At 41.3% G+C, this 22,890-nt stretch overlaps 1 long non-coding RNA gene across 1 annotated transcript in view; it reads right to left on the bottom strand.

The window, feature by feature from the left end:
- Positions 1 to 1,126: 1,126 nt before the first annotated feature.
- LOC309861819 overlaps positions 1,127 to 22,890 on the bottom strand; it is a 137,269-nt gene continuing 115,505 nt past the window's right edge. The window contains exon 3 of the long non-coding RNA XR_014310221.1: positions 1,127 to 2,826. This is a non-coding gene — a long non-coding RNA (uncharacterized lncRNA). The remainder of the gene's footprint in view (positions 2,827 to 22,890) is intronic.

Genomic DNA, 22,890 nt, shown 5'->3' with positions numbered 1-22,890 from the left:
AAGGCAATCAGAAATTCCAAAGGCCAACTCAAGGAGGAGAAAACAGATGTGGTCTGCAGACCTCCAAAGGTGGGGTTCTAAGACTTGCTCTCTTGAGGCTACTTCTATACCCAATGTCCAACTCCCTTTCTCTTCCTTTGCCACCAGCTGGCCCCAAGGTCAGCAAGCAGTGCTAACTATAGGCCAGCCTTTTTTTGTTTTGTTTTTCCTCTTCGCTGGGGAAACGATCATATTTTAGTCCAGACGAAAGCCAGGCAATTCACTACTTTTCCTGGAAAGCGAATGTGTGCAATTCTTAATTTTGCAAGAACCAAGCAGCGTAAATTAGTTTATTAAAACATGAATTTAGCACATTTGTAAGAGTGGTGATATCTATCCCTCCTGAACTTTAAATTATCTTGGATGGTGAAACAGATCTTTAATTATATATAGACACAGGATGACAGAACACAATGCACAGGGTTTCTTTATATATATATCTATATATATATATTTCCCAAGAGCAAGAAAGTGACAGGTTAAGCATTTAATATTCTTGCAGGCTTCGCTTTATTTCCATCAGGTTCTGGAGTAAGTAAAACTTTCATTTTGGCATTAAAAAAAAAAAACAAAAACCCTCCACTGTATGAAATACATAGGTTTAAACCCGGCCTGATAGTTTTCCACTGGATTCGGGAGACTGAGAATTCACAAGAATAGACCTTTCCAATTTTACACGGCACCTGATTTTGACATCTAGAAATAGCTAGAGAGGAATAATTGAACATGTGTGAAGTGCTGGGGACGCTGCCCAAGATATTTACATACAGCAACTCATTCTGAGCCTCAGACAACCTTGACAGAAGTTCCATTATTCTCTTTTCCGACTCTACTGCAGTGATGGAGTTAGAAACGTTAATGGCCAAACACTCAAGGTCTAGAGAAGTCAGGCAACGTGACCAAGGTTTCACAACTAATAAATGCAGGGATGGGAACAAGAATTCAGACTTCCCAAATCCCATAGCAGGCCTTTTGGACCACACTCACCACTGGAATCCAATTTTTCAGTAGGGTCTGGGGATCATTGGCAACACTGTTTAAGAGATCTCTTAAAAAAGAAACAACAAACAAACAAATAAAACCCACACTTTTTATTTATGTATCTGAGAGACAGAGCACCCAGCGGGAGAGGCATTGGGAAAGGAAAAGAAAATCTCTAGCAGATTCCAAAGCAGAATGCGGAATGAGATGAGGGACTCGATCCCATGACCCTGAGATCATACTGAGCCAAAAGCAAGAGTCCGATGCTTCATGGACTGAGCCAGCCAGGCGCCTGCAGTGTAAGAGATTTCTTAATAGGGGACTCTCTCGGTGGAGCTGGAGAGTTATCCAGGCCTTTGAGGAGTTCTGGAGTGAACTTCCAAGGACCTCCCTCACCAAGCAGCACCTGGAGTGCTGACAATGCCTCTCCTCCCTGCCAATCCCAAGTACTCAGTGTGACTCCCAGGAGTGCCATGCTGGGCTGATGATTCCAGGGTCAGCAAGCAAAGGTGCCCTGAGTAGTGGCTGCCATACAAGGAAGAGAATGGGAGTGCAACTTCAAGGTCAATGCCCCGACTTTGCTTTCCGTGGTGTGTTTATGACATCAAAGTGCGTATTGTTTTCTCAGCCTGCCTTCGTGTCCCGCATACACCCATCACACATCATTTTGCCTTCAGATGACTGGTTCTTTCTTCGGAATGCAAATCCTTTTTATCTAGGGGCGCAGGAGGAGGGTGCTGAATGGGGGCCATAGGGAGAGATAGCACGTTGGGTCAATCATACTCATTAAAACCTTAATCCCACTATCTTTATCAGATTCTTTACCAGACCTGGCAAGGGTTTCAAACTGGGAGCCAGGAGAAGATGGTGGAAGCCTCCCCACAGATGTGTTTGACTGGAGCAAGCTCTGAGGTCAGCAGTACCTTCCACTTTACTGCTTGGGAGAGCATCTGCAGGTGTCTCAGGTGGTCCCCCTGAACTTTGGTCTCTTCAGCAATAGGACACAGGGCATGGATGGATATTTCCTGAAGAGGACTGAGACACAGGGAGGCAAGAGCCTCTGATCCAGAGAGAATGGGGCATCTTCTCTTCAGGGTAACCAAGCTGTAGAGCGAGTCTGAAAAGAGGAAGCTACCAAGTAAGAAGGGATTATGGAGATCCCACAAAAACCCACTCAACAGTTCTGATTATAACAGAACCACCACGGTGAGCTCTTGGAGCTCCCAGTTCCCGCTACTGACAATTTGCCCTTCAGCACCAGACAGTATCAGAGAGAGGCACTCCCTGCCCCCCCTCCCCCGCCCTGGACTCCATGCTCTGCACAGAGGTGGGCAGGACCAGCCCTGGCATAGGGCAGAAGCATGGATTTCCTTCCTAATCCCAAAGGCAGGGGGTGCATGACATGGTGAATCCCTTCCTACTTTGTGGAAATGTGCTCTTTCCTTGCTCTCTATCCACCATGCTTCTGTCTCTTTGCAGAGTCCCAGGTCCTGTACCTGGCAGAGATGCTCTTATTGCCTCTGATCTCTTTTTGATGGGCTCACCCCTTGCATGAGCAGATGTGTTGTTTGCACACACTCTTTCTAAACTGATGAAAATGCAGAGGGAGAGCAGTGCATCCTTAGATTTTTATCTCCTCCGAGGTGAGGATGAATCTTTTGTGTGTTTTCTGAAGTGGCTCGCCTCCTCCTCGACTTCATTTCCACGAGGTTAAGACAGCAATTGAACAAGGAGTAAGGATCCCAGGAACAGTGGTTGTGGTCCCGCAGAAGAAGCCTTATGTACTTCTATTCTTCACCTAAAGACCTGCAATTACAATAAGGGACCCGATTGTTGTCATTTTATTATTGGTCTATGTACATCTGCTTGGTTCTAGAAACGATTTAAAGTAGCACAATGTATGAATTTCCAAGATATGTGTGGGAGCAGTTCCTTTTTTTTTTTTAATCAACTCCACTTGTTGATGACTGATATGTTAATGATGTGATTAATCCACTGGGTTTGATTCATTTATATCATCATTTCCATTTCATCAAGATGTGTTTTCAAGGAGATGCTTGATGTCCTTCTCAAAATGCTCCAGTTCTTAGCATGGGGGACTTTCATTTCCCATAAGCAAACCAAATCCGACCTTCTAACTGACGGGAGGCTGAAATCTAAGTCTGGGGAGGCGAAGGAAGCCCATGAAGGTTTCCAGAACACTCGAGGAGCCCGTTTTTTCTTATGCCTGTGTTTTTTCGATAAGGTACCTTTCTTTGTAAGAGACACAAGTCTGCACAAAGTCTAAAAGAAATCTAAGAGAATAATCCCCTCGTACCCTCCCCCCCAAAAGTGTGGGGCTGCGGCCATTGGGCCTGTCCTGCAGCACCAAAAACGCTATGTTGGTGAGTGTCCGTCGGTGACACCTCACAAAGGGGACGTGACCTTCTGGGTATTCTGTGTAGACACAAGTAGAGCTGAGTTCATGGGAATCACAACAGGACAGAAAGGGGATATCTGTGTGTTTTTACAAAGACACAGAACATGAAAAAATCTTGAGTGCACACTGAGAAAACTCTTCTCTGCTTTCATTTTCAGTTCCTTTTCAGGGCTTCCAACTCCACCAAGGACAAAGTTTCTGCTGAGTCGTAGTAGACATTTCACACCCCTCTGGCTCCGGCTGAGGGAAGGGTCAGGCTCACAACTGCGGCCAAGCCACAGTAACTACCTCCAACTGAGAGATGAAGTGCGCTTTCTGCCCTATGTGGATGAATGGGGACCTCTCTCTACCAAGGGAAACTAGTTGTCCACTGAGGCAGTGGTGTGAAGGCCTCATTTAAAATAAATGAATTTAAGGGGGCGCCTGGGTGGCTCAGTCAGTTAAGCGTCTGCCTTCGGCTCAGGTCATGATCCCGGGGTCCTGGGATAGAGCCCCTGCATCGGGCTCCCTGCTCAGTGGGGAGCCTGCATCTCCCTCTCCCCCCTGCCTGCCGCTCCCCCTGCTTGTGCTCTCTCTCTTTCTGTGAGATAAAGAAAAGTCTTTTAAAAAAATAAATTATTTTCATATTTGAAAGAAAAATGACCCATGTTACTAAAAATTGGGAAAATAAATGTAAATAAATAAATAAATAAATTTGCATCGGTTATATGTTAAAGGTGACAGATGAGCTAACAGGAGGAATAACGTAAAGGGTCATGAATGCAAGACATGAAGCTGATGGCCTCAGAACCAAGTTGGCATCAAAAAGAGTTGAGTCTGGGACTCCTGGGTGGCTCCGTAGGTTAAGCCTCTGCCTTCGGCTCAGGTCATGGTCTCAAGGTCCTGGGATCGAGCCCCACATTAGGCTCTCTGTTGGGCAGGGAACCTGTTTCCCCCTCTCTGACTACTTGTGATCTCTCTCTCTCTCTCTTAAATAAATAAATAATCTTTAAAAGAAAGAAAAAAGGAAGAAGAAGAGTTGAGTCTGAGACCAGTACTCTGGCAAATAAGCCACAGGAGGGGATGAAAGTCTGGTTATTGAACTCCCCATGTGTAAACTGGATATAATAGAAATATTGACTTCTTCACAGACTTGTGCTGAAGGATCAAATGAGATAGTGTAAGGGAGAGCCTATTACAAAGTGTCAAGTATTATATCCATGGTCGGCATTATCACAATAAGTGAGTAAGAAGGATCGGGGACAACAAAAGCAAGCTAGGTTAAAGAACATTAGTGAGTTGGAAAGAGAGTTCTACTGTCCCATTAGGTTTATGGACCTGGGTTTTGGGAAGGCAAGAACTTGGCCAGACTATCACATAGTTTGTACGAGCTCAGAGATGAGAAGCAGGGAAAAAAATAATAAACGAACAAAAACAAAGACCCACCAGAAGAGAAGAGAAAGCGAGGGAGACCCCGAGTTTAGGCGAAACCATCCTGAGGGTAAAACCACCACAAAATGGGCTCAGCACTCTTTCCCACGTACTCCTGCCCCTCCCCACATGGTTGCCTCCTGAGGAGTCCCGGCATGTGTAGCCAAGCATTCTGGGCCCACTGCCCATGTAGCTGCCCGGTGGCCTGCTTGAGAGGTCCTAGAAGAAGAGGATAGAACGAGTAGAGTAAACCCCACAAGGCAACAACACTGTCTCGCTTCCCTTGGCCTTCCACACCTGGGTCCAGTACAGAGCCTGATGAATGGGGGCCCCAGGAAGCACGTTCAGTCAGTGCAAGGATGAAGACATGGAGGGTCAAAGGGAGACAGAGAGAGAGAGAGTGAGAGCAAGGGAGGAAATACATAGAGGTACCAGTAGATGGGCTAGAATTATGGCTTTAATTCTTAGGGCCATGCTCGTTATTACATATGCTCTACAAAAATGCATAGGAGTTATTTTGATTCTGTTGAAAGTGTGACACGATATGGATTTTCATTCCATAAACAGATTCTTCTACTTTGGCTTCCTAATTAGACTGTATCTGTCATGTCTGTAATTCCTGTGTAATTAAATTGAAATTAAATGTCAATTTACTTTGAATTACAGAGTAATTCTATGTATACATGCCACGCGATCTGCATTTTGTTAGGAGATGACAACCGAAAATACCCTGACAGTCCCTCCATAATTACACAGTGATCTGATTAAGATCAGCGTGACAAACTACCTGCCACATCCTGAAGAAGAAACACTATGGGCTGCTGGAGGGGTCAGCAGGGGTTAGGTGTGGGAGGGGAAGGGAGGGTGAGCTCACCGTTGACCCTGCCGCTTCCTCTGGGCCCCCACAAAATTCTGAACCAACGCTGATCACTTATGCAGTGGGGGTGATCTTTTAAAAGAAAAAAAAATAGAGATCTTCCTTACAGAACATGCTACCTAGCACTGCTTCCACTTCACTCTCTAACCCAGCTGTTGAAATTAGGTTGGTGCCTGAGGTCCTGAATCCCCCATGTCCCAAAGACAGTGATAAATGCAGAGAGAAGATTTCAAACCTCATCCAGGAATTTCACCTTGCTGTAATACATAAAATGGCTTCCTTCCTCTGGTTTTACAAAAGAGAAACATGGAAATAATTCCTATTCCATTCTTTTGTAACCATCATGCATGCTAATGTTTCTATCATTCCTGAGCACAGGAGACACCAGGCAAAGATGAGGTAAGTGGCGTGCAGGGGAGGGGACAGTCAGGATGTGGAAGAACCAGGTCAGGAGCTCTGAGTGGCAAGCCGCAGGGCATGGAGCTCCCATCTGAGAAGATGTTCACAAGGATGGCAGCAGAGTCGCGGAAATATCATCACCTGTGCTTTCTCCCTCCCCTCCTTCCCCCAAGCCCACTTTGCGGCCAAGGAAGTTCACTTTCCCTCAGCCTCCCTGTCCATGGCTTTGCCCCTTGGTGCCCACCTTACCTGGGTATGGTTTCTTTCTGAGGTTTTTCCAACCTCTACGCTGGCCCTTGTTTGGGATGAGAAGCAGGTTGTTTCCCATTTAATCAGCAGAAGGCTCCTTTTTCTGCTTCCCCCAACCCACACCTCAGACACTTTTCAGGCTGAGCCTGCAGGGCCCCCAGTGCCTACCTTCTGAGGTGAATAGAAGGCCTCAGAGCTTACAGGCCAGCAATGCCCAAGAGAAGGGTCAGTCATGGCTTTATTTCTTACCAGCTATAATCCCAAGCAAGTCATTTAACTTGTATGAGCCTCAATGCCCCCTAATATAAATGGAATTTAATATATACTGTCCTGACTATTGTACAGGCTTGCTGGCAGAACCCATGAGCTAACAAAGATGAAGGTGTACAGGAAGAAGTAAAGACCCACATTTGGGACTCTGATTATCCCCACAGGAGGGATGTTAGCCAGAGTTCCCTCTTCTGCAGATGACTGAAAACCCAATCCCACCTAAGGAAACAGGAGGGGGAAAAGGGAATTGGGTTTCAGGGACTCTTAGAGCCAAAACATCCATGTGGCTTTGGACCCGGCCAGGTTCACCCATCACACAGTGCCTGTGGATCTGGTCTCTCTGCATCTCTGGCTCTGCTATCAGGGGTGCGCCCCTCACCTTCAGACCCCACGTGGGACAGCCTGACTGATCCAGCTCACATCCTGCTCAGTTCAAATTCAATGGGAAAGAACATGTCCCAGATACAGTCTCTCAGGATGCTAAGATCAGTTGGTTATAAACCAATCACTGTGGCCCAGGGGTACTGGGGCACTCACAGGTCTACTACCCGAACTACACAGACTGAACAAGAAGAAGGAGATGGCTCCCCAAGGCTCAGAGAAGAAGAAAGAATGGAAGTGGGGCAGGATGGTCCCACACATTCACCTTAGAAGTCGAGGAATCTGTGGTCGGACTCCATCTTAGAACAAGAAGGTCAAAGTCTAAGGATGGGAGAGGCCCAAGGAAAGAAACTCATGACTAAAAAGAGCAGGTAATATGAGGAATGGTCAACATTTAAAGAGGGGACGTGTCCCTATTTCATGCCTCTTAGGAATGCCAGACTTGGACACAGTTCTCTCACAGGAGAGGGAGCACGAACAAGCTCTGACTGACAAGAATTTTACCCAAGTGACAAAATGACAGCTGACGTGCAGCAAATGTTGCCCGAACTCTTATTTTCATACCTGGAGGTGGGACCCTCATCTCTGGGTTTCCCCCCAAATGGAGTGCTCCTGCTGCAGGTAGGCTCAGAGTGCTTTTCAGACCCTCCTCTATTTGGCATCTGACCCTCACTTCCCACCATCCTGCTCTCTCCTCCTCTTGAAAGTGAAAGCTAAGGCACATCCCTAGACCAGCTGCAGTGGGGGAGGCATTTAGCCAGCTGTTGGCTCCCCCACTCGCCAAGGACATCAGCGATATGAAGTGGATTCAGATACATCTGCCCAAGAATTTCTTTAATGCCCTTGTGCTTGTTGCATGCCTTTCTTGTGTTCTGAATATTTCAGAATTTTCCGGAACAGGCAACATGGAAAAGTTAACATTTTTCTTTTTAATCTGCCAAATTCCACAAAAAGTACAACATTTTCTATGAAAAGGAATTTGTTACAGCTGAATATCTCTTAAATTTCAGCCTATCATTGCTCCAAATGGAAAGCCATTGATCATCTGTGATTGCCACGTCTATTTGGTCATTTTGGAATTAAAGATGTGTCTCTGGGACTCCAGCCGTACACATTGTGAGCTCAGCTTTTCCTCTGACATTGATTTTTAACTTGGCATGCCTCTCTTGGTCCAGAAGGTCAATTCAGCTGTTCACAGACTGATAAAACTACATGTTTGTCCTTGCCTTTATGTTTCCCTTTTTGTTGAACTAATTTTTATCTTGACAAGGGAACTGAAAATTCATAGGGTATATAAAGGGATACACTGTAAAGCAAGAGTCCCCCAGGCTACAAGCCCAGAGTCTATCACTGTTAAATACCTGTGTTTCTTTTCATGCTCGTGGATGTCCCATCCCTACACTAACTGTTTATATACATGTTTCTTTTTTCCCATGAAGGGAATATACCATAGGTTTTTCCTGTAGTTTGCTTTGGCATTTAGTTTTTAATTGAACACTGTGTCTGCTCCCTCTTTTTAAAATATTTTATTTATTTTATTTTATTTTAATTTTTTAAAGAACTTATTTATTTGACAGAGATGGAACATAAGCAGGAAGAGCAGTAGAAGGAAAGGGAAAAGCAGGCTCCCTGCTGAAGAGGGAGCCCGAAGTGAGGCTCGATCCCAGGACTCTGGGAACTGACCTGAGCTGAAGGCAGATGTTTAATGACTGAAACACCCAGGTGCTCCTATTTATTTATTTTAGGTAGAGAAAGAGTAAGTGAAAGAACACAAGTGTGGGGGACAGAAGGGGAAGGAGAAGCAACCTACCCACTGAGCATGGAGCCCAGAGCCCGAAGCAGGGTTCCATCCCAGAACCCTGAGACTCAGGTTCATCACCCAAGCCAAAAGCAGATGCTTAACTGACTGAACCACCCAGGTACCCCAGATACTAGGTCTTGAAGGACATTCCAGACCACCACTCTGACTACTGGAGCAACTGCTGGGCTGTGATTTGCAATTATCAACTATGCTATTAGATTGATTATTAGTGGTAGAACTGCCTCATGAATTCATGTAGGCATTTTACTGGGTTTTTTAAATTATATTAATTTCTAGAGATTGAGTATATTCACATAGTACAACAGCACAAAGGTATAACAGTGTATTTAGGAAAATGTAAGCTTCCTGAATACCACTGTTTGAAAGCCATTCTCTTTCCATCACTTCTGTTACCTACTTCTTATCTGTAAGTCAAGAAATGCAACGTTCTACACCTTCCCTTTTTCTCACTGAGCCATGGATCTTGGCTATATGGCTATATGTCAGCATGTAAAGAGGCTCTCATGCTTTCTCACCCCTGTAGAGGGATATGCCATAATTTAATTCAGCCAGTCCCTTTTTGATGGATTTGTAAGTTATTTCCAGTCTGTTTGTTTGTTTTTGCTAGTTCAAACAATGTTGCAATAAATAATCTTCTAGACACATCATTTGGCAAAAGGACAAGTATGTCCAAAGGGGGATACATTTCTAGAAATAAAACTACTGGGGCAAAAGGTAGCTATGTTGTGAAATATGGTAACTATAGCCAAATCACCTTCTCTGGAGGTTGTACCAATTCGTATTCCAATGGAAATTTATTAGGAGTGACTGTCTTCCCATAACTCCCACCTTACCAGAATACACATAATGCATGAAGGAACTTTTTGATCTTGGCCAAACTGAGAAATTAAATGGTATTTTATTATGGCATTAGAAACATAATGCCATAATAAAACATCTCTTCTTACAAATACTCATTTTAACATTTTTTAAAAAGATTTTATTTATTTATTTGACATACAGAGATCACAAGTAGACAGAGAGGCAGGCAGAGAGAGAGGAGGAAGCAGGCTCCCTGCCGAGCAGAGATCCCGATGTGGGGCTCAATCCCAGGACCCTGAGATCATGACATGAGCCGAAGGCAGAGGCTTTAACCCACTGAGCCACCCAGGCACCCCCCATTTTAACATGTTAAAAAAAAACATTTATATTTCCTTTTTCTGTGATCTGACTTTTCAAGTTTGTCTATTTCCTCTGTTGGTTTGGAGTTCCCCTCACTGACTTGTAAGAAATGTTTGTAAACTAAGGAAAGTAGCCCTTTGTGTGACTTGTAAATGACAACTTGCCATTTGTCCTTGACTTTACTCTTCCATCATGCGGAAAAATGGATTTGTAGAGAGTCTAATTATAAGTATCGGATGTTAAAGGCTTTATGTTGTGCATAGAAATGCCTTCCCCACCTGGAGGTGATTGTTTTAATGTTTTCTTATCTTTTTCTGGCATTGTTTTAAATGTTTATAGATTATGCATTTCAAATTTTTACAGTTATTGATAAATTGTCTTGGCAAGAGATTATACCAACCTATGCTCCCAGGGACACTGCATGTTCCCTCTTTGAAGTGTCTGCTCTTTGTCTCCTATGAGACACTATGAATTGTCCATTCTTGCCTCAATCTTAACATCCTTGTCAGCAAAAGCTGTGTCTTCAATTTAATGCATCTTAAGTCACAGGAAGGACCATCAGTAGGGTTCTCTTCCTTACTGGGAATAATTTCTGCCCAAGCAAGGATGGTGTGTCAACATCTCTGCTCGCCACCCAAGCAATGCTGAGAAGGTGGGTCATGGGGCATCTGAGATCACAGATTTTGAAGCACAAATTCGAATCATGGTTTAATTGTTCCTGGATGTTTAAACATTTATACATAGAAGTTTACCAAGCACAATAGTTAAAAACCTATGATCTGCATATCACGGATTTCCTTTATTGAGATGACATGAATGCATGAAATCAAGTCTCTTCAGTCAAGTCCAGAAAGCTACTAATCAGGAAACTCAGGGAACTATACCAGTTCCTGAAGGGTAGAAAGTAGAAAAAGCAAAAGGAGAGCCTATGCCTGCTTGAAAGCATGTTGAATTCCTAAATAAATGTCTATTTTTGCATAATAGGAGGCCCAGCATATAATTTATGAACTGCCATTAAATATTATTAAATATGGACCTACTGGTATGGAGAGGCTCTTGGAAAACAATTTTCTTCCCTGTGGCCTGCTCTCCCTGGGTTTAGTTTAATTTACTCCCTTAAATTAAAAATAATAATAATAAAATATGAAATATGGTACTTCAGCATAGTGAAAAAGCCTTCTGATGAATTCAAATCTCCCCATCGCACTGGCAAACAATTAGACACGAACTGTATAAATTGCTAGAAGAAGAGTCTTGGGCAAAATCAGATTTACACCTTTCTAAAATTACTGGGTCTCTCCCAAAGAAGAGATCTCAGCCTTGTCTTCCCTGGCTAAGACTCCCAAATCCTGATGAAAATCTCCAAGGTGGGAGGCTTCACAGTAAAGGGACTTTAGGACCTAACAAGGTAACAGTGGAAACTTGCTGTCCTATGACCACTCAGCTTGTTTCCTCTTCTGGTTACAGCTCCCCATCATTCCTTGAGGTGATGACCTGTCTCTAATTTCTGTGTTTTCACAATGTGCTTGACCCCCATCCCTGGGGGACTAGCATGTTACTTAGGTTCGTGAATCACTGTCTTCTATTCCTTAGCTGCGATGATTAGGATGGGAACAGGTATGATCCAAGTCACATGCAATCATACCTAGACCTGAGGCTTTTTCCTGGAAGGACTGGGAAAGAGAAGAGCTCTTTCCATTCGGATAGCAAAGCTGAGAGCAACAGGGTCAAGGGTTTGCTTGAGAAGGAAACCAAATGGAGCAAAGTCAGGCCGAGGCATATTGGGAGTTCTCAAGTCCTACAGACAAGGTTATGACTCCCTTGATCCAGCTGTGCCAGAGGCAGGTCAAGAAATGAATTCCTAGACTATTAGAAGAACCAAAAAAATCTCACCACCACCCCACTTCTAAAATTTTAGTTTGAACTGGGCTTCTGTCAATTACAACCAATGCTGTCCTACTAATGCAATGGAAGGATTGAGGGAGGGAAAGTCTGTTCATGAGTGAATCTGTGAAAGCTCTCATAAATATAGTCCCACATCTATCAGTCAAGACAACAGATAAAGCCTGAGAATATCTGATTTGGCGATAATGAGAAAACTGACATTAATTTCCATTTGCAATCCCTCCGCTAGAAATTTGTTCGGGCTTAACTGCCCTGTAAATCTCAAAAAGATACCGTATACCCATTCTATTTTGATGTAGACAGACATTAGAAGACATTGACTCCAACTGAAATCCACACAGTCAGAAAAGAGATGCAAAGAACTATACAAATACACATGTGTGATAGAACCTCATGATCAAGAGTTTCATCTCACACAGGCCACCTGTGCAGAGGATTTTATGCTCCCCTGAAGCATGGACGATTCAGAAAGACAACTTAAGAAACATTTTAGTGATGATGAGACGTATTTGACATAGATAAATGAAAAGGATTCCAGACCCAACTTCTCTGAAACACTGAAGAGGTAGATGGATATTCTCACTTGTTAAAACCAGCTATGTTGTTGGGTTTTTTTCTTAAGGATTTTATTTATTTATCTGACAGAGAGAGAGAGAGAGAGAGAGGAAGAGAGAGCATTAGAGAGAGAGAGGGAGAGCACAAGCCGGGACAGCGGCAGGCAGAGGGAGAGGGAGAAGCAGGCTCCCCACTGAGCAGGGAGCCCTGTGCAGGACTTGATCCCAGAACCCTGGGATCATGATCTGAGCTGAAGGCAGATGCTTAACGGACTGAGCCACCCAGGCACCCAAAGCCGAGGCTTTACACCCAAGTCTCTTAACCACTGCGAATACAGATAGGACAGCTAGTGTCATGACTGATGCATGAAATCAATCACTGAACCTTAGTAATAACTTCATTAGAGAACTAGATAGTAGTACTACTACTTCCACGGGGAAAATAAGCAATGCACAATTCCTAAAAAGAAATACGTGGATCTTATAGAGCAGAAAGCAGCCTCCATTTAACTTCTCAGAAGCCAATTTTAGAAGGAAGAGAAATACTGCCTGCTTATTTGAAAAGTTTGTGTGCAAGAAACCATACGCCCTCCATTACTAAAAAGACCTATAGCTCGTCTCTTCCTTTAAGAAACACTCTTGAGTCCTGAAAGATGACTTGAAAGTTGAGGTATGGGTCCAGAGAGGGTCATCCCCGAAGTATCTAATTCATGCCACCGAAAGTCACAGTAATGGGGGTGGAGAGAGGCAGCAGATTTTTCCAGTGTGTAAATGACACAAGTCCTTTGTTTTCCCTTTGGCACTCCCTCAACTCCCAACTAAATGACATCAAAAACATACCCTTTTCGGAGGCAGGCAGGCTATAGAAAGACTTTAAAACCATGGAGAAATAATAGCAACCAGTATATCATGCAGAGAAGATTCTAGCAGAACAGCAAATCACAAATGAACCAAATTGCAAATTGGTAACAAACACAGCAACACAGTCTCAGGTTCCTTCCCAGCTGTGATTCACTTGATCTTCCCTGGGACATTCTTATATTATTGATGGGTTAATAACATCAGAACAACCACATTTGACAGCGTGCGGGATATTTATATCACAATTCTATGCTAGCATTTTGTGTTAAGGAGACCTCAGGCTTTGAGCTCTGGCCATTGGAGCCTCTGATGGTACTGGGAGGCTGCTTGACCGGCTTTCATGGTGAGCATCTGATGCGCGACTGGTGGCCAACGTCCACACGCTTTCACATAATGTCCTGCTGATGGGTACTGGAAGGCCAATGGGAAAACCACTCTTTGATAATATAACATCAGTGCTTGACGTTCTGGCTTTGTGAAGTTTTTTTCATATTAGGGATGGCAAATGGAGATCTCTTATGACGTTTCTCAAAGAGATGAACATACTTGCAATTGTTCTTCAGCAAATTCTGATAATGCTAATTTGAATTAGGATAAATTTTACAGATACTTAATGTGTTGGTGCTTTGGGCAGGTCTTTCGTGTTGTTGTTGTTGTTTTTTAAAGATTTTATTTATTTATTTGACAGACAGAGATCACAAGTAGGCAGAGAGGCAGGCAGAGAGAGAGGAGGAAGCAGGCTCCCTGCTGAGCAAAGAGCCCGATGCGGGGCTCAATCCCAGGACCCTGGGAACATGACCTGAGCCGAAGGCAGCAGCTTAACCCACTGAGCCACCCAGGCGCCCCTCTTTCGTGTTTTTGTATTCCTCTTGATGTACGGCAAAGAACCTTTTGGTTCCCTGGATAACCAGGGAGAGTACTGTGACATTCCTTCTTCCCTTCCCTCCTTGCTCCCATCTTTCCTTCCATCCTCCCTCCCTTCCTTCCTTCCCCTCTTCTTTCCTTGCACTCATTTATTAATCAGTTACTACATGTTCGTTTTGTACACAAAGAGTACATGAAGAAGACTCATTCCCAGTCTTCAAGCCTCACAGTCTAGAGAAAAGTGAGGAACAGCAAGCCAACACCCAAGAAACAACATCATCTGAAATAACCAACTACTGTAACTGAAGTCTGGCAAAAGTGCAATGTCATGCCCACTTGGAGGCTGCGGGAGGTCTTCCCAGAAGAGGTAACATTTGAGCTGACTACGGAAATGCAAGTGAAAGTCCATGGGAGAAATGAGAAGAGACACTCCAGGACATTTTGGTATGCGCGAAGCCAAGACATGTTAAAGAACGCAAAATTCTTGGATTCGGAAAGCATTTTCACACAGTTAAACAACAAATACATGAAGGGGGCATGTCAGGAACAGATGCTAGAAACAGAACCAGGGCAGATTCTGACTGGGTCTTTGATGGCACACTGAGGAGTCTGAATGTCATCTCTCAGGCAAGAGGAAGCTCTTTGTGAAAGGGGCTGTAGAAGGTCAGTGATAAGCTCAAATAGATGGTATGTTGTCAGTATGACCTCATCTGACTGAGGTAGAAACAAAAATAACAAAAAAGTTACTCTGAGGCATGAGAAATTTCATTGAGGTACAAAGGAGCATTCAGTGACAGTATCATTTGCTAAATATTGGGATGTGTTCCTCAGAGAGGTTGGAAAATCACCTCGGGAGGTCTTTAAGAATAGACTAAATTATAATTTGTCTTAGATGCTTCGAATGTGATTACGCGTTAGGGCAAAGGGATTGACTTCAAGTCTCTCCCAGACTTATAGTTCCATTGTTCATAGAATAGCGTAGTGAATAGAGCCTGGCGTTGGTTAGCAATTTGTACTTGATCCTCTGGTTGCGGACTGATTACAAGATTGCAGAAGCAGAATGTTCATTTGAGAAATATGCATGGAATGAACATCCTGTGCAGGGGAAGCTATCGATCTGTTGAAGATAGAGCAACCTCGTTTATGAGAGAGGTAAATTTCCCCTGACTTTCTCAGAGGCTCGTGATGTAACCTTGATGTAACTCCATTTCTCTTAAGGCTATCTGAACACAGAGCAGGGACCATCAGGCATGAGAAGACACAATAATGAGATACAGCAGGAATACAGGAACTCATCCTAGATCATCTCAGTATGTGGGGTGCCTTGCGTCATTGCCTGGGAAATTAGTTAAAGCTAGCTATTGTTGAAGGTGCCCTCTGAGACTATTAATAATCCCCAGAAATATCATAGTTTTAAGCAAGTATGTCCACAGGTATTATTACCTTAGCCTCTCTTCCCAAGAACGCTGCAGTGAACAGACTTTTACATTGAGGCCCGGAGAATTTCAAGAACCTGCCCGTTCTATTTAGCTACTAAGTAGCGTAACCTGGATTTAGCCCATCTCAAAACTCAGTTCCTAGCCATCTTTCCAAAGTAAGGGAACAATAGTTCCGTCGGATGGGGAAAAGAGAGAAAATGAACCAACACTCTAAATAAAATAATGCTAAATAAAGTGATAACCAAAAAACTCAAATTTACTTTCATGTCTGGGATCATGAATAATCCCAAAGCAGATTATCAAGTGGCAAATATCAATTTTTGGTTAAAAAAAAGAAAAAAAGCTTTCAAATGAAGAAAAAAATCTAAAAACACTGATGAGGTAACAAATTAACAAGAGACTAATAATGATAAATGACAATGATGATGAATTAACCAAAATAGCAAGGTCTCTAATGTAGCTCCATGTGACATATCTCATTAGCAAAATAAGGTATCACTGGACTGACAGTTTCATTAAACTATGTATAACAACTGAATTTATCGAAACTGAAATATCATTGATTATAAGATGCACTATTACCTTATGTTGTCCTAAAAAAGGAAAAAACACGACCATTTACAATACGCCATTGATTCTCAGGCATGTCATGATTCCAGGGATGCTAAATGAAGAAAAAACTCTGCATCTTAACATAAGTGAAACATAATGGTTAAAATATATTTACACCAGGGGTTTAACAGTAACTGGATGCACTAAGGGCATATACACCCCAGGTGTCACAGTGATTTATTTCTGAGTTGGGTTTTAGATGAACAGAGGACTTCTGTGTCATAGTCCAGGAGCTTAGTTTTAATGCTAGAAACATCATCTTTAGAGGTAGATGATAGAGGGTTTGTAAAGTCATAGTCCAGGAGCTTAATTTTAATGCTAGAAACATCGTCTTTAGAGGTAGTCAGAGTCATATGAAGAAGTCATAGCCCAGGAGCTTAGTTTTTTTTTTTTTTTTTTAATTTATTTTATTTATTTATTTGATAGAGATCACAAGTAGGCAGAGAGGCAGGCAGAGGGAAAGGAGGAAGCAGACTCCCCGCGAAGCAGACAGCCCGATGCAGGGCTTGATCCCTGATCCCAGGACCCTGAGATCATGACCTGAGCTGAAGTCAGAGGCCCAAACACTGAGCCACCCAGGCGCCCCAGGAGCTTAGTTTTAATGCTAGAAACATTGTCTTGGTTCTAAGAAATCATATACAAGGGAATAATAGTAGGTAAGAAGAAAAAATTTTATGAATGGAAAGTATTCTAGGAGTAAAGGATTCATCTAAAAGAATCTAAAAGAATGTGGGGTAGTCATTTGACCCATAAATACCAAAAACCAGAAGGGGGCCACCCAGGAGATGGATCCTAGAGTACGAGGACTTCAAGACCAAGAAGAGGAAGGTGACAGAAGAATCCAGGTGGTCCCTGCACTTGTCAGTAGAAGAGCTTCAATATAATAAACCTTGAGATGGTATTTTTCTATCAAAAGGAAGAATATTTTCAAATGTGATACTATCAAATTGTCTTCTAAAATGTAATAATTTGTAAGCATTAAAGTGCATGAAAATTCTTATTTTTCCCATAACCCTACCTTGGGTATTCTAAGTTATTAAATGACTAGAAATGCAAATAGATAAAACATAAAAAATCATATCTTATTTAAATTCAAATCTTAACATTATCAGCAATAATTAGAATATTCTCATAGCACTTTGATTATCTGAATTTACTCTTCCAAATCACCTGTTCATAGGTTTTGTGTCGTTTCCTATTGGGTATTGTTTCCACTTCATTGATTTGTAAAAACTCTTCACATTTAACTGATATAATACTAAAATATATATTTATCAAAAATGTACTTACTCAAAAATTATTCCTTGACCTGTCATTTATTTGTTAATGTTATTTATTGTGTGCTTTTTTTTTCAACATGCCATGCTTTTAAAATTTCATATAGTGATATATCTTAATGTTTTTATTTATGATTTCTGAGTTCTATTTCACACTTAAAAGGTTTAGTTACCTTGCAAATAATAAAGTATTGCCTTTAGTATTTTCATTTTTCTATTTTTTACATCTAAACCTTTAATTCAATGGAATTTATTTTTATACCTTGGTATGAGTTAGACATTTAACTTTTTATTTTCAAAGAGAAATCTAATTGTCCTAATGTCATATATTATAAAATATGTTCCTGCTTCATAGATTTCAAATGCAATTTTTTTTAATCTTAATGGACCCTCTTTACTTTTCATTGATTTAGTTGTCCATTCTACACCAATGCCAAAATATTTTAATTATATTATTATAGAACTTCTCAATATCTAGTAAGGTAAGTCTCTCCACAATAGAATCACTTTCAAAAAATTGTTCAATCTTTTGAAATTTCTTTAAACTTTTTGAGTAATCTTCCATACACAGTCTTTCAAATTATCTTAAAACAAACAAACAAACAAACAAACAAAAAACAGCTTGGCAAGTCTCCTTCTACTGACTTCCCACCAAAACTACATTAAGGTTATGATGGGAATTTCAGAAGGTTGATAATACAAATTTAAGAAAGATGTCCTCCTAAAAGCTACATTTATTTAGCCCTAAATCTCTTTGGACAAATGCCATTGCTAACTTCACGAAGACATGTTTCTTATTACATCTAGTCCGAGATTTCCCAAAGTTGTTATCATTAATGAAATTTAAAAAGCTAATGTAAATTAATTATTTATTGCTGATATAATTAAACTATCTCTAGATATTTACCTTGCTTCCAGACACCTTTGTGAACCTTATTATTAGTTTGAACACTACTTCACTGAGGTCCATTTGACTTTCTGGCACCTGGTCATGTTTTCTGCATATAATGGATGGTAACTGTATCTCCTCTAACACAAATGCAGTTTTTTTATTATCTTATTGCATTAATTAGAATCTTTGAAAACGTTTGGGAAAAAAGAATCACAAACACCATCCCCACCCCTCCCAATTTAAAGAGAAGAGAGTTAGTATTTAATGTGGTCGTTGTTATTTATGTCTTATACTGGTTTGGTTTTAAGATTTTTACTTTTTTATTTTTTAAGTAGGAGCCCAACACAGGGCTTGAACTCCCCACTCTGAGATCCAGACTTGACATCAAGGGGAGGCTTGGTGATTCAGATGGTTAAGAGTCTGCCTTTGCCTCAGGTCATGATCCTGGTGTCCTGGGATCAAGCCCCACGTAGGCTCCCTCTCAGTGGGGAGTCTGCTTCTCCCTCTCCTTCTGTTGCTCCCCCTGCTTGTTCTCTCTGTGTGTCAAATAAATGAATAAAATCTTTAAATATATGTGTGTGTGTATGGTCTAAGGTATCTGCAACTGTAGTCATCACTAAGACTAACTGTCATTTGGGTGTGCTTCCTGATGCTTCACGCTCCAGGAATCACTGAGCATGTAACCCCCAGTCATCCTCTGCCCTGCTTTGTGGAGTTTCTCTTCATGCCCTTTCAGCAAAACCTTAACAGAACGCCATATTGGTCTTGCTGCTTCTGCTTCTCTGCAGGGACTTTCATTCCTGGAACTTTGCATTGTAACTTCCGTTGTTTACACCCCCCACTCCCCCACCCCACCCCCACACCCTCCACACCCAAAGGCCACTCCCCATCCTCCACAACAAAGCAAAGCTTGCTTTCTCTTTCTTGGGTTTCTGACCCCTGTGCCTATGTCTGAATATTTCCTCCAAGCAATAAGCCAAGATCTTAGGGCTTACCTCATCTGTTCCCTTGTCTCAAGGATCATGGTGTTTGATGAATGTGGTCCAAAACCTAAAAATAGTTGTGCCATATACTTTGTCCAATTTTACTGCAGAAGGTTAAACCTGGTCATGGTTACTCCTCCAAGGCTGAAAGCAGAATTCCTAATGCCTTTCTGATGACAGATACTTAATATCCTTTTTCATTCTGCATCACTTCTTTGTTCAGTTTGGGTTTTGTCCTCTTGAAGCAATTTGTGTCACTTTAATTCTCTTACAAAATGATCTAATTTATCTAGATTCTCAAACTTAAAGAACTGTTCTCTTCCACTGGTAACATTGCCAGATTTAGCAAATAGCAATAGAGGACACACAGCTAAACATGAATTTCAGATAAAAATAAAAAATAATTTTTGTACAGGTATGTCTCAATTTGGGACATCATTTGAAATACGCCCCCCCCCCCCCCAGATAATGTGTTATTACTCAGAAATTCAAATTTGACTTAGTGTGCAGTATTTTATCTGGCAAGCCTATCTATTAAGCATCTTTGTTTAAAAAAAATTTTTTTTGTTGTTTAAATTAATGAAGTCCAGTGTATCTGAAAATTGCAATAGCAGGTTTTTAAAAATACAGCCATTTCTGTCTTATGTTTATTAATTTATTGCTCTCTGGCTTTCATTTGTGGTTTATTTTGTTATTCTCTTTCTAGTTCCCTAAGTTAAGTGTTTAAGTCATTTGTATTAAAATAAAAAAAACATTTAAAGTCATAATTTTTGCTCTGAGTACAGCTCTATTCACATCATGGAGATTTTTTAGTAGAGAGCTCATTTGCATTAATTGCTAAAGCATTTGTAATCTTGGTTTTTTATTTCCTCTTGATTCAAGAGTCATTTAGAAAGGCTTTTTTTCAAATTCTAAGTGGTTTTTTATTATTTTGTTTTACCAATGAAATCTAATATTTTGGCTTTTTGGTCAGAATGTGTCCTACAAGTGTTCCAGTTTAACAAAAAAATGTTAAGGCTTTTTGCAGGCCAAGTATATAATTAAATTTTGTACACACTTTAGAAACATAAGAGGAAAATATATGTGTTCCCTCTTTACTGGGTTTAAATAGAGAAATATAATAAAGTTGATTAACTGTGTTATTTAAATCCTTCAAATTTTTACTTGTCTTTGGCCAAGTTCACCTTGAACATGATCCACAATGAACTTTTGCTCAAGACCTACAAATGCAACAAGGTCTTCTCTCCATGATTTATGAAGCATTTTTAAACATGGCTGAGTAGCTAAGAAAAAGTGTCCTTTTACAGGGATTTATTAGATAATGTATCACTGAAAGCCAATTAGCCCCTTGTCCAGAAGATAGTAAAGGCCAAAAACATGAATGAGATTAAGACGCTTTATACAATTCACCAAAGCCAAACTTGCCCATTCTTCTATGTAAAAAGCATGATAGTCATTGTTTTATCAATGGGTTGCTTGGAGTAATCTAGAGAAGTTAGCCTCCAAAGCAAAAGTCTGGCAAGGCAAAATCAGAATTTTACCCACTCCTAAGAAGTTGGTGAAAACAACAAAAAAACCTAAAGGTTGGAAGTCACAAATGCTAAGTAGACAATCATAAAATGAAAGCAAGAGTGAAGGCCACATTTATATGTAATTATGAAAACTTCTAAATGGAGTTGTTTTCCGTTTTGAGAAATATCAACCACAGATCTTTGTAAAGGTAGACAAGACTTGGGATGCCTGGGTAGCTCAGTCAGTTAAGCGTCTGCCTTTGGCTCAGATCATGATTCCAGGGTCCTGGGATCAAGTCCTGCATTCAGTTTGCTGCTCAGCAGAGGGCCTATTTCTCCCTCTCCCTTTGACCTTCCCCAAAGCTCGTGCTCTCTTTCACTACATCTGCCTCTCTCAAATAAATAAATAAAATCTTAAAAAAAAAAATAGACTAGACTTCTAAAATGTGGACTTTTTACAGTTTTCCGAACTTCTCAATGGGTAGCACCAATTTTTTGAAATATAGTTGACCCTTGAACAACGCAGATGTTAGCAGCACTGACACAGCACAGTCAAAAATTCACCTATAGCTTGGACACCCCCTTCCCAAACTTAATTACTAATACCCTACCCTACCCTTGACTGGATGCCTTACAAATAACATCAACAGTTACTTAAGGCATATTTATTAGTTATATCTATTATATACTTTTTTTTTTTTCTGACAGAAAGAGAGACAGCGAGAGAGAGAATATAGGTAAGGGGAGTGGAAGAAGGAAAATGGCTTGATCCCAGGACTCCAGAATCATGGCCTGCGCTGAAGGCAGACACCCAGCCAGCTGAGCCACCCAGGTGGCCCTATATACTGTATTCTTATTCTAAAATAAGTTAGAGAAAATACTGTTCAGAAAATCATAAGAAAGGGGCGCCTGGGTGGCTCAGTGGGTTAAAGCCTCTGCTTTCGGCTCAGGTCATGATCCAGAGTCCTGGGATCGAGCCCCACATCGGGCTCTCTGCTCAGCGGGGAGCCTGCTTCCTCCTCTCTCTCTGTCTGCCTCTCTGCCTACTTGTGATCTCTGTCTGTCAAATAAATAAATAAATCTTTAAAAAAAAAAAAGAAAATCATAAGAAAGAGAAAATACACTGATAGTACTGTACACGGCCTGTACTGTCCTGTAGTCATTTAAAAAAAGTAGTAAGTAAAAGTAGACTCGTGTAGTTCAAACCTATGCTGTCCAAGGGTCAACTGTGCTTTCTGCAATGTCTAGACCAAGGACTGGTATTACAACTGCAAAAACACAAGGAATCTGGGGCTCTCTGTGATACACTGGTATTGCTAGTGCTCTCAATTTCTCTAAGTTTCTTAGGTAAACCAAACTCTACCATGCATCACTAACCTTCCTGATTTGACAATGCAAGGCTTCAGGTGTCTTTCACTATGAGGATTATGGCATAATGGTTAGAACAAAAGCTTAGGAATTAGATCTCAAAGGCTCAAATTCTAACTCTGAAACTTTGCAGATAAATTACGTAATCTCTCTCTAAGGCTCGGTCCCTCAATTTTAAAATGGAGATGATGATGAGAATGCTTCCCTCCAAGAATTGTAAGATGGTTCTTACAAAGCATTCACCACAAACCTGACACTCAATGAATAAAACATATCATTAGATGGTATGTTATAAGTACGCTGTCTTGATTTAGCAAAATCTCTAAACAGAAATGGATTTCACGTGTTTTCTTTAAAGCATGTCAACATCCCAATCCTTTAGCTTTTCATGAGTGATACCATCCATGCCTTGTACAATGAACAGCCCAAATCAATTTCAAAGATGATCCATGGTTTCATGTTTTAACAACTAGAATCACAAACCATTTTTAGAAAATTCATGAAACCTGAACCACTGACCAAGCCAAACCAATGACCTCAAGCATACAGTACAAATGACTTCCCCAATAAGGCCATTCCCCAAAAATCTCCCTCCAACTGATCCAAGAAGGATGAC

Source organism: Mustela nivalis (genome assembly GCF_964662115.1).
Source record: "Mustela nivalis genome assembly, chromosome: 3".
Classification (NCBI taxonomy): domain Eukaryota; kingdom Metazoa; phylum Chordata; class Mammalia; order Carnivora; family Mustelidae; genus Mustela; species Mustela nivalis.
Note: the sequence above shows the minus strand (reverse complement) of the source record. Positions and strands in the feature narration are given on the sequence as shown.